Raw genomic sequence first — 11,984 nt, 5'->3', positions numbered from 1 at the left:
TTTTTCATCTAACCCTGCTCTAAACTAGAGTTCCAAAGAGAACTGTTGGACAACAACAAAGAAGAAACTTTCTACACTGGGTGAGAGTCTATCATCTGAATTAGAGATTAAAAAAAAAAATTCAGGACTTCCTGCTGGTCCAGAGGTTAAGACTCTGCACTTCAAATGCAGAGGGTATGGGTTCGATCCCTGGGCAAGGAAGCTCCACATGATGTGACTCCAAAAAAAAAAAAAAAAATCAATGATTGCCTTAATTAGTCTTGTATAGGATACCCACTCCAGTATTGGGCTTCCCTGGTGGCTCAGATGATAAAGAATCCACCTGCAATGTGGGAGCCCTGGGTTTGATTCCTGGGTTGGAAAGATCCCCTGGAGGAGGGCATGGCAACCCACTCCAGTATTCTTGCCTGGAGAATCACTATGAACAGAGGAGCCTGGCAGGCTACAGTCCATGGACTCACAAATTGTCAGACATGACTGAGTAACTAAGCACAGCACAGTACACACACACACACACACACACACACACACACACACACACACACGGAAATCATTATATGAAAATAGAGAAGAATGAGGAAGAGAAACCTTAGGTATATGGGAACTGAAATAAATCGTGAAAGGTGGATACTGCTTCCCTGGCAGCACTCTGAAGTAGTAGCTGATTATTTTCTCACAACCCAAGCATCCCAGGACTAGAAATCATCATTGTTCCTCATTGTTATTTCTACTGCTCTTTACTCTTGTAAATCTCTCTTTGGCCTAGGTCATCTGACTAAACCAACAACTCTCCCTCCTTTCTACAGCTGTCAAAAATTTTTTTTACTTATCAGATCTTGGCATCATCTCCTGCAACCCAAGCTTTGCTATCTTGTCATCTTTCTTTATTTAATATCTTTTTCATTTTTTTTTTAATTTTTACAATGTGTTGGTTTCTGCCACACAACATGAGTCAACCATAATCATAAATATATCCCTCCTTCTTGAGCCTCCCTCCCCTCCCTGCAGCCCAACCCTCCAGGTCATCATAGAGCACCAGAAAGGGTTCCCTTTGTTATACAGCAACTTCTTACTTAGTGATATCAACATTCACATAGATGGTTCATCCAACAGCTTCTAATGGTTCTTTGACTTCCGAATTCTCACTGGCCTGGCCTACACCCCACCAATCCCTAAGATTCTTGAATCTGTTTCACCTTCCATTTCACTAACTCCAGTATTCTGTTATCAGTCCAAAATGACTTCTCTTTCTGCTTTGCATATTCAAGTCCATTGAGTTCTTCACTTTCTCCTAATCCATCAGCTAGTTTTTCTTTACCTCACTTTTTATACTGCTTCAGTCCTTCAGCCCATCTTTTCTATAATTCTTGTCAATATCATAAACTCTCTTGCCATTCTCACATTTCATTGTATTCATCTGGCAAAACTTTAATCAAGGATGAACACTATTGTCCACTTTAACCAGGTCTCTATTGTAGTGACTCATAGTGCTAGGCAAAGTCATGCATGAGGAAGACCAAGACAATAAGGTGTTCAAGACCTCCAGCCTCATATATGTTCCCAATACCACCTGTAACCCTAAAATGTGTCTTTGGTTCAATTCCGTTTCCCACTGTCTACAGAGTGCTTTGCATTGTCCCCATTATCTTCAAAGCTCCATCCCTTAATTCCATCCTTTTTCTTCTGTCTTAGCAAATTACAGGAAAAAATTAAACCATTAGACATAACTGCTCTACTCTTCTTGATTATAAACATAAAGGCTGGCCTACACTTGTATGTGTTCTTTCACCATTAAGGGAAAGCTCTACCACTCACTAGCTGTATGAACTTTATCGAATCACATAGCTTTTCTGTGCTTTTTGTTTTCTATAAAAATTTTGACAATAGCAGTAATTGATTATTAATTAATATTTGAAAAGTTAATGAGTTAATATGTGTAAAGTGTTTGGAATACTGTGTGGCACATAGTAAGCCCTATTTAACAATTTGCTATTTTGAGTGTTACTATTATCCTTCCTTCTAAAATAAAGGCAGTAGCATTCCTTCTAGCACTGTTAAATTCCTCCAACTCTTCTTAATATCCCATCTCTTCTATTTATACTAGGAACCTCTCATCATTCAACAAACATTTGTTAAGTGTCCACTATGTGCCAAACACTTTTCTTAGGCTTTGAGTAGACAGGCAGCTGTGACCTTGTAGAATTCAAAGTCTATCAGTGGTAGAGCAGAATGAGAAAGTCATATGCAATGGGAGAGGTAGCTGGACCATAACATAGAAAGACTTATATGATTAATGTTTGCTAAAATCTCATTGGCTGGCCATTATGTCTCAAGATTATGGACAAAGCCATAAATTGAACTTTGCATAAGACTTGATAGCAGATATTAGTGAACTAGTCAAATGGGTCAACTTCTTCAGAAGGTGCTATGGAATATTGGGATTGACCTCAAAATCAAGTTAGCTAATATAACTCACTTAATGATTAAAAGAGGCTAACTCAAGAACCCACCTGTGGACTTCTCAAACCCATCTACTGCCACTCCTCTCTGTTAGTTGTGACTTACATGGTGGCCTCTCAATGATCTATTCTTCATCTTCACAGTTTATACCATCTCCTTGCTTTGGAATTTTCCTGTTTGCCTCACATAGTGTGGAAAGCACTTTATGCAGTAATGGACAAGAGAACTGGCTCCACCATTTATTAAACAGACAACTTCTGTGTGTCTGTTTCCTCATCTATAAGGTCAGGATAACAATAGCAGCTATGGCATAGCACTTTTGTGAGGCTGCAACAGTATAGTACATGTAAAGTGCTTAGAACAGTGTTTAGTCAATAGTAAATGGTTGAAGGGTAAGCTCTGGAGACAAGTTAGCCTAAGTATTATTTCCAGCTCTACATCTTACTAGCCATGTGCTCTCAGGCAAGCTAATTTACCTAAGTTTCTACTGGGGCTTCCCTGTTGGCTCAGTGGTAGAGTCCACTTGCCAATGAAGGAGATGCGGGTTCAATCCCTGGGTTGGGAATATCCCTTGGAGAAGGAAATGACAACCCACTCCAGTATTCTTGACTGGGAAATCCCATGGACAGAAGAGCCTGACGGGCTACAGTTCATGGGGTTACAAAGAGTTGATTCAGACACAACTTAGCGACTAAACCACACACCACCACAAGCCTCTATTATTTCATTTGTAAAATGGGGATAATATCAGAACTTGCCTTACAGGTTGTTGTGAAGATAAAATGAAATATAGTGCAGGGAAAGTGCTTAGCACATAGTAGTTACTCTTGTTATTATGATTAAAGTCTCAAACTTTGTATTTAAAAAGCCAGATTTCCTGTGACCCCCTTTCCACATAAAATGGCATTGTTTGCTGCCATATATTTCCTTTTTCACCTCTTGGCCACATTCCCAAATCCTAATTATCTTTCCAAGGCAAATGTTCCTACCCAGAATCTCACAGTCAATAATCTAACATTATATGCACCTTCTGTCACACAAAACCAAGACCTCAGACAGGAGCAAACACATTTCAGCTGTCACTTGTTCTATCTTTATCCCATTTATTTTCACACGTGATTACCACATTTTGGAATTCATCTGCAAGTCAGAGTAGTTCCTTCGCAGCAAGATGGAGCAGGCCCGAGAAGGTGCTAGAAGCTGACCATGGAAAAGTCATCACACTAAAGATGACAAAGGAGATACAGTCAAGCACACAATGTGTGGAGTCCGAAGCAAAATCACATTAATTACCAGAAGGGCCTGTGCTTGGGACTGATGGATAGGGGATGCTCAGTAGCAAGGGTTCTAGGGACAAGGAAACTAGGGAGAGTGAGGGAGCAATAGTCTGGAATGAAGAAATATTAAAATGACTTAACCTCTTCCTCAGTGACTTGAGGCAAATCCATGATGATTTTAGAGGTTTGTTTTTTTCTTAATTTTCCTTTTATGATGGCGTTAAATATCCTCTCTACAAGGTATGTCCCCCTATACCATGTAACTAGAAACTTTCACATCCGTAGATTCAATTCTTCAGGTTGAATGAGTATCCCTAAGATCACCTTTAGAAATGTTTGTATTCCTGGGAACAATAAATATGATTCCTTTAGTATGAACTAGATGAGCAACTATTCTGTCACCTTGTTGCTGTTCAGTCACTCAGTCATGTCCAACTTTTTGTGACCCCATGGACTGCAGCATGCCAGGCTTCCCTGTCCTTCACCATCTCCCAAAGCTTGCTCAAACTCATGTCCACTGAATCAGTGATGCCATCCAACCATCTCATCCTCAGTCCTCACCTTCTCCTCCTGCCTTCAGTCTTTCCCAGCATCAGGGTCTTTTCTAATGTCAGTGCTTCGCATCAGGTGACCATAATATTGGAGCTTTGACTTCAACATCAGTCCTTCCAATGAATATTCAGGGTTGATTTCCTTTAGGATTGACTGGTATGATCTCCTTGCTGTACAAGGGACTCTCAAGAGCCTTCTCCAACACCACAGTTCAAAAGCATTAATTCTTCAACATTCAGTCTTTTTTTTTTTAATTTCAGCCTTTAATATATTTTCTACTAAAAATCAAGCTGTCAAGACATGAAAATATTATTGGTTTTGTTATGACAAAACAAGTGAGAATTTTTAATTCACAGAGGATGAAAACATAAGACATTGATCTCGCTATACATACAATATTTCAATAAGATGATTAGCCATGGACTATTAAAACATTTAAGACTTCACATACACACATGTGCACTTTGAAACAAGAAACACAGGACAATTTTAATCTTTGATATGTTGTAACTACCAAAAGAAAGAACATCACTGATTCGCATCTAATTGTTTTCCTGGCATACAATCACTGCACAGGCCAGGCCTAGGGCATATTATATATTGTTATGGACATCTTTAGGCAAATACAAACATTCTCATTTGGGGGATTTTTCTCCCTGCCCAAGATAATCTGCTTCCCCATTGCTGTCAAGTAGCTTAGTTTGTTATCAATTTAATAAGATCACAACAAGCAGTACTTTTACCACAAAACTCAGGCAAGAGGTTTTTAGACAGGTCATACGTCATACAAAAAATATTTGTTCCCAAGAAAACAAATCTGTAAGTTGTAACTGCAGTCCTAAGAAAAAGAGTCTTGGTTACAAATCATTCACTTTCAAATACTGATGAAAAAACAGAGTGAAGGGGGAGGGGGTGGGGAGGGCGCTGGTGTGGCAGAGAGCAGAAAAGGTGTTGAAATGAGGGAGACATATTTTTCACAGGATATATCAGATTCACTTGATTTTTTAAAAATGAGGTATTCACAACAAAGGAAACTATAAGCAAGGTGAAAAGACAGCCTTCAGAATGGGAGAAAATAATAGCAAATGAAGCAACAGACAAAGGATTAATCTCAAAAATATACAAGCAACTCCTGCAGCTCAATTCCAGAAAAATAAATGACCCAATAAAAAAAAATGGGCCAAAGAACTAAACAGACATTTCTCCAAAGAAGACATACAGATGGCTAACAAACACATGAAAAGATGCTCAACATCACTCATTATCAGAGAAATGCAAACCAAAACCTCAATGAGGTACCATTACATGCCAGTCAGGATGGCTGCTATCCAAAAGTCTACAAGCAATAAATGCTGGAGAGGGTGTGGAGAAAAGGGAACCCTCTTACACTGTTGGTGGGGATGCAAACTAGTACAGCCACTATGGAGAACAGTGTGGAGATTTCTTAAAAAACTGGAAATAGAACTGCCATATGACCCAGCAATACCACTTCTGGGCATACACACCGAGGAAACCAGATCTGAAAGAGACACGTGCACCCCAATGTTCATCGCAGCACTGTTTATAATAGCCAGGACATGGAAGCAACCTAGATGCCCATCAGCAGATGAATGGATAAGGAAGCTGTGGTACATATACACTATGGAATATTACTCTGCCATTAAAAAGAATTCATTTGAATCAGTTCTAATGAGATGGATGAAACTGGAGCCCATTATACAGAGTGAAGTAAGCCAGAAAGATAAAGACCAATACAGTATACTAAGGCATATATATGGAATTTAGAAAGATGATAACGATAACCCTATATGTAAAACAGAAAAAGAGACACCAATGTACAGAACAGACCTTTGGACTCTGTGGCAGAAGGCAAGGGTGGGATGTTTAGAGAGAACAGCATCAAAACATGTATATTATCAAGGGTGAAACAGATCACCAGCCCAGGTTGGATGCATGACACAAGTGCTTGGGGCTGGTGCACTGGGAAGACCCAGAGGGATGGGGTGGGGAGGGAGGTGGGAGGGGGGATCGGGATGGGGAATACATGTAAATCCATGGCTGATTCATGTCAATGTATGGCAAAAACCACTACAATATTGTAAAGTAATTAGCCTCCAACTAAGAAAAATAAATGGACAAAATAAAAAATAAAAAAATAAAAATGAGGTAGTATAAAAACGTGCCAGTAAATGCAAAAAGAAAACAAAATTAAAAACCAAAATGCACATTTCTAACAGAAAAAATTTCTAAACTTCTTATAGTTTTCTTTATTCGGATTAGACATTTCATTTACAGCACGTAATCTAGAAAAATACATTTAAAAAAATCTTCAGCAGACCATGCTCTCTGTAACAAAACCTTTCAAACCTTGTTTTATTATACAAATTGATCTACATTAGTAATGTAAAAAAAAGAAATTCTCAGTTTTAGTAATGCCATTTTCGATCCGACCTCCATCTAATTTACATATGGGTTTCCACTATTCATACTGCAGAGCTTGAATTCTGTAATACATTTTTCTAACGTATTCTGTACATATTAAATAATCTAAAAGTTTCCTCTTTTAGTTCATTTACCATTTAGCAAGTCTATTCATCATTTTTCCAGTACCACATGCATTACAGTGATTGCTGTAAATGTAATTAAAATCTAAAAGTGCACACAGTTAACTTCCTCAAATAATGGCCTACTTCTGGAGGAAACCTAACATTCATGGAGAAGAATTACCAGTATCGTGATTAGAAACAAAGGATTAGAATGTACTCTGAGACTATACAGCACAATTATATACATAAGCTGAAAGACAGTCTTCAGCCTAAACTTATATCAAAGAAAGCTCGTTTCTCCACAGGGTCATAACAAGAACTCAATATGGCACTAGAGAGAATTAGGATTGCTAGATACAAGTCAGTGTAGTATAGACAGCCCCCAAATACCCTGAGCTGGCTTATGCTAAATTCAATTCTAGTATATCACAGTGTTTTAAATACTATTAGTGTGCTGCTATGTTACACAGTGAAGACAGCCAACCTTCATCAAGGGATGCTGTCTGGGTTGTAATGGGTCCTAGCACTCAGACTGCCACTGCATGCAGAAACCCTGGAAAATAAATACACAGGTTTGAAAACAGATATACTTAACTTTGTTTTAAATGTCCAGGAGCATTTTCAAAATAACTGATTGTAAGTGTTGTTCTATCAAGTAATGAATCTATCAAATCGTGAGAAGAAATTCTACATTATCCAGTTTGAGGAGAAAAAAATATATTCTTACCAAATTATCCAGTGTATATGACTGGTTAGAATTGCTGGTTTTGAATTTTATTTTTTTTTTTTACTGAAATTCAGAGTGTGAAATGCAAACATTCAGGATAAAATTAATTCAAAAGTACACACAGGTTTATCAACTTGCAACAAAGCAGCAAATAACACACATCTGGACCCTTCTGTTCCCTTCTGATCCCTCAGAAAAGTGCAAAAGAAAAGAGTCACTGCTTGGTCCAAACACACAATACTTCAGGTGTGAGGATCTGGAATCTGATGAAATCCAGCTTCTATTCCACAGGTTGTCTTCAGTAAGTGTCAGCATCCAAAGATGGAATTTTTCTCGAGAAGAATTAATTCTATGATTTGATTCTGGTAGACGGTGTGGACCACTATGTTACCAGTCTCTTCTCTTGCTTGAGCAGAGTGGTACCAAAAACAATCGCTATGCTGATAGGTCATTCAGTTTTTTCCTCCATTTTCTATAATTCTTTTGAGATGTCTGAACAGAATCTGCATTGTGCCCTGATTTGACTTTGGCAACTGTTTGATCAGGTCCTTCACAGCAGAGACACGCTTCTTGTTTAATTGCATTAACAAAATCATTAAAATGATTAAGTGTAAAGAGAGGTTCTGGTAATTCTCGAAAAAAAACATTTTGAGGGCTCCAGTGATGACATGAATATCTTCCCATTTACTATCCTTCAAGTCCAATTTCTCATCATGCTTGACTGCAAACCTCAGCTTCTGGATCAATGCTAGGTTGCACTAACTCTGTAAATCCCATCAACATCCAGCCCATATTGCTCAACGCGTTCAATGCATAATTTCACAAATTTTGTCACTGTGCCATTCTCTCTCTGACACAGATTAGCAAGATTAGCTCCAAATACCTGATCTTTAATAGAACCTTTTTCACGAACAGCTTGCAAAGTGGGGCATTGTGTAAGAAACTTCTTTAAGTTTTTCTTGTTTTTTTTCTTTCCCCTGTTCTGAAGAATCTATACTAGATACTTTCATGGAAAGAAGTTTCTTTGGCTCCTTCTCGTCCTTTCTTTATCAAGTTTTTCAATTCCTGGTGAATCTGGTATCTCCTGTTTGATTGCTTCATTGGGTTCTACTGTCTGATTACTGATAGTACTACTGAGAACATTAAGCCAATCATTTATAAGAGTGTCACTGTCAGACTGAATCAGCAAGTCTGTTACTTGATGGGTTTTCAGCTCAAATACATTCTTTTTGCTGGATTTATCTTTAGAAGCCATCTTGATGATTGCTCCCTTAAGGTCCACTATGAACTCTGGTTTGGACTGATTACTCCCAAATCAACTTGTGCTACTTCCTTGGGTTTTGGTGAAGAGAAAAGATGAATCCTGAAAAATGGCCCAAGAAGACAACCAGTCTTTTGAAACTTTTTCCCATCTTTAGTAATTTTGTTACATTTAATAATCCATATTTCTCTCTCAATGACAAGGGTCAAAAGAAATATAGATTATTAAATGTAATGTTCAGTCTTTTTTGTGGTTCAAACTCTCACATCCATACATGACTACTGGAAAAAACATAGCTTTCACTTAGATGGACCTTTGTCAGCAAAGTGAGCAAAGTCAGCAAAGTGGGGAGTCCTAAAGGAATTGGATCCAGGGCTGAAAAGATTTAGTTGGGAGTTTAGCTTTTAGTTCTGTTCATTTCAGTCACTCAGTTGTGTCTGATTCTTTGTGAACCCATGGACTGCAGCATGCAAAGCCTCCCTGTACACCACCGAATCCCAGAGCCTGCTCAAACTCACGTCCATTGAGTCAGTGATGCCATCCAACCATTTCATCCTCTGTCATCCCATTCTCCTCCCACCTTCAATCTTTCCCAGCATCAGGGTCTTTTCAAATGAGTCAGTTCTTCGCATCAGGTGGCCAAAGTATTGGAGTTTCAGCTTCAGCATCAGTCCTTCCAAATAATGTTCAGGACGGATTTCCTTTAAGATGGACTGGTTGGACATCCAAGGGACTCTCAAGAGTCTTCTCCAACACCACAGCTCAAATGCATTAATTCTTCAGCACTCAGCTTTCTTTATAGTCCAACTCTCACATCCATACATGACCACTGGAAAAACCGTAGCTTTGACTAGACAGAACTTTGGTGGCAAAGTAATGTCTCTGCATTTTAATATCCTGTCCTTTTCTTCCAAGGAGCAAGTGTCTTTTAATTTCATGGCTGCAGTCATCATCTGAAGTGATTTTGTAGCCCCCCCCCCAAAACAAAATGAAGTCTGTTACTGTTTCCATTGTTTCCCCATCTATTTGCCATGAACTGATGGGACCAGATACCATGATTTTAGTTTTCTCAAGGTTGAGTTTTCAGCCAACTTTTTCACTCTCCTCTTTCACTTTCATTAAGAGGCTCTTTAGTTCTTCTTTGCTTTCTGCCATAAGTGTGGTATCATCTGTGTATCTGAGGTTATTTATATTTCTCCTGGAAATCTTGATTCCAGCTTGTGCTTCATCCATTCCAGCATTTCTCATGATGTACTCTGCATATAAGTTACAGAATGACAATATACATCATTGATGTACTCCTTTTCCTATTTGGAACCAGTCTATTGTTCCATGTCCAGTTCTAACTGTTGCTTCTTGACCTGTATACAGATTTCTCAGAAGGCAGGCAAGGTGGTCTGATATTCCCATCTCTTTAAGAATTTTCCACAATTTGTTGTGATCCACACAGTCAAAGGCTTTGGCATAGTCAATAAAGTAGAAATAGATGTTTTTCTGGAATTCTCTTGCTTTTTTGATGATTCAACGGATGTTGGCAATTCAATCTCTGGTTCCTCTGCCTTTTCTAAGTCAAGCTTGACCATCTGGAAGTTCACAGTGCATGTACTGTTGAAGCCTGGCTAGGAGAATTTTGAGCATTACTTTGCTAGCGTGTGAGATAAGTGCAATTGTGCAGTAGTTTGAGTATTCTTTAACATTGCCTTTCTTTGGATTTTGAATGAAAACGGACATTTTCCAGTCTTGTGGCTACTGCTGAGTTTTCCAAATTTGCTGGCATATTGAGTACAGCACTTTCACAGCATCATCTTTTAGGATTTGAAATAGCTCAACTGGAATTCTATCACCTCCACTAGCTTTGTTCATAGTGATGCTTCCTAAGGCCCACTTGACTTCGCATCCCAGGATGTCTGGCTCTATGTGAGTGATTATCTGGGTCATGAATATCTGGATTGATTTTAGGAAGGGTCAAAACAAAAAGGCAGACTCAACTTGTATAACTTTTATGAGGCCAAGAACATGAGAAGTAAGCATAAAGGAAGAATAAGAGCCAGGAGTGAATGGACCATTGGATAAAAAGCACCAGAAGTCCATTGACTTCCTAATCTCCCCATTAAGTGGACATGTATTACTTATTCTCTTACTTGACTTCATCATGGAAATGACTTGGTTGACCTCTTCTCTCATTCACAAAACTCTCTTTTCCCTGGAGAGTTACCTTTGGCCTCTCCTTCTCCTTTATCTTCTCTATCAAAATAAACACGTTCTATTGAGTCTTTCTCAGAACTATTTTTTTCAAATCTCTCCCCTCCATCCCATTGCTTCTTTCACTGTCTTAATGCCATCCCTCATCACTTAGCACCAGAACACTATCATAATCCCTTCGTAATTGCTGCTTCCGCAAAACTCCTATCCCATTTCTACACTAACATCAGAGTATCTGAAATCTTAAATTTAACCAAGTCTTTCCACTGCTGAAAATCCTTCTAGTACCCAAATGTTTTGGCCTTTGTCAATTGGTGAATACAAATGAGGCCACATTAATACTCTTACCAAAGTCACAATAGCTCTCAGCTTCTACCTGTTTGAATATAGAAAGCTCAGCCTTTTACAGAATAGTTCTAGAAACCCCCGGGATGCCTACAGGTGTCCATAAGTCCTTCCTAGTCATCTCTTATTGATGCAGATGTCTGAGCCAGGATTCTGCAACCTGAGATCTATAAAGTGCCTAGAAAAAGCACTTCAACCTGAAGTTTGTGCTGGCTGAAGTCACTATCACCTAGGGGCTCTGACCCTTGGAAACTACTATGTGAGCTATGTGGCATATTATTTGAACACCCACTTGTAGAATGTGGCTACTACCACAGTCTCTATCAAGTTAATACCCAACATATACAGGTCAATAATAAAAGATGTCAAAAATAGAGGACCACTGCTGTTCATTCCATAGTTTTCAGTCTATGACAGAGCAAGTGACTACCCAGCCTTCCAAGCAGGTATGACTACCTCTGAGGGACTCTCACTGCAAACACCCACCCCACAGGATCATCAGCCAGGCCTTCCTTCTACCCTGTAAGACCAAATATGAGTGAGGAAAACCCTCAGGCCAAATCCCCCTCCTCCCACCTCACAGAGAAGCTCATCTCAGGAATATCTCTTCCCAC

At 39.0% G+C, this 11,984-nt stretch overlaps 1 pseudogene; it reads right to left on the bottom strand.

Moving 5' to 3' along the window:
• Nucleotides 1-7,870: 7,870 nt before the first annotated feature.
• Nucleotides 7,871-10,974, bottom strand: LOC133052681 (rho GTPase-activating protein 12-like; annotated as a pseudogene).
• Between the last annotated feature and the right edge of the window lie 1,010 nt (nt 10,975-11,984).

Source organism: Dama dama, chromosome X (genome assembly GCF_033118175.1).
Source record: "Dama dama isolate Ldn47 chromosome X, ASM3311817v1, whole genome shotgun sequence".
In the NCBI taxonomy this organism is placed as follows: Eukaryota; Metazoa; Chordata; class Mammalia; order Artiodactyla; family Cervidae; genus Dama; species Dama dama.
Note: the sequence above shows the minus strand (reverse complement) of the source record. Positions and strands in the feature narration are given on the sequence as shown.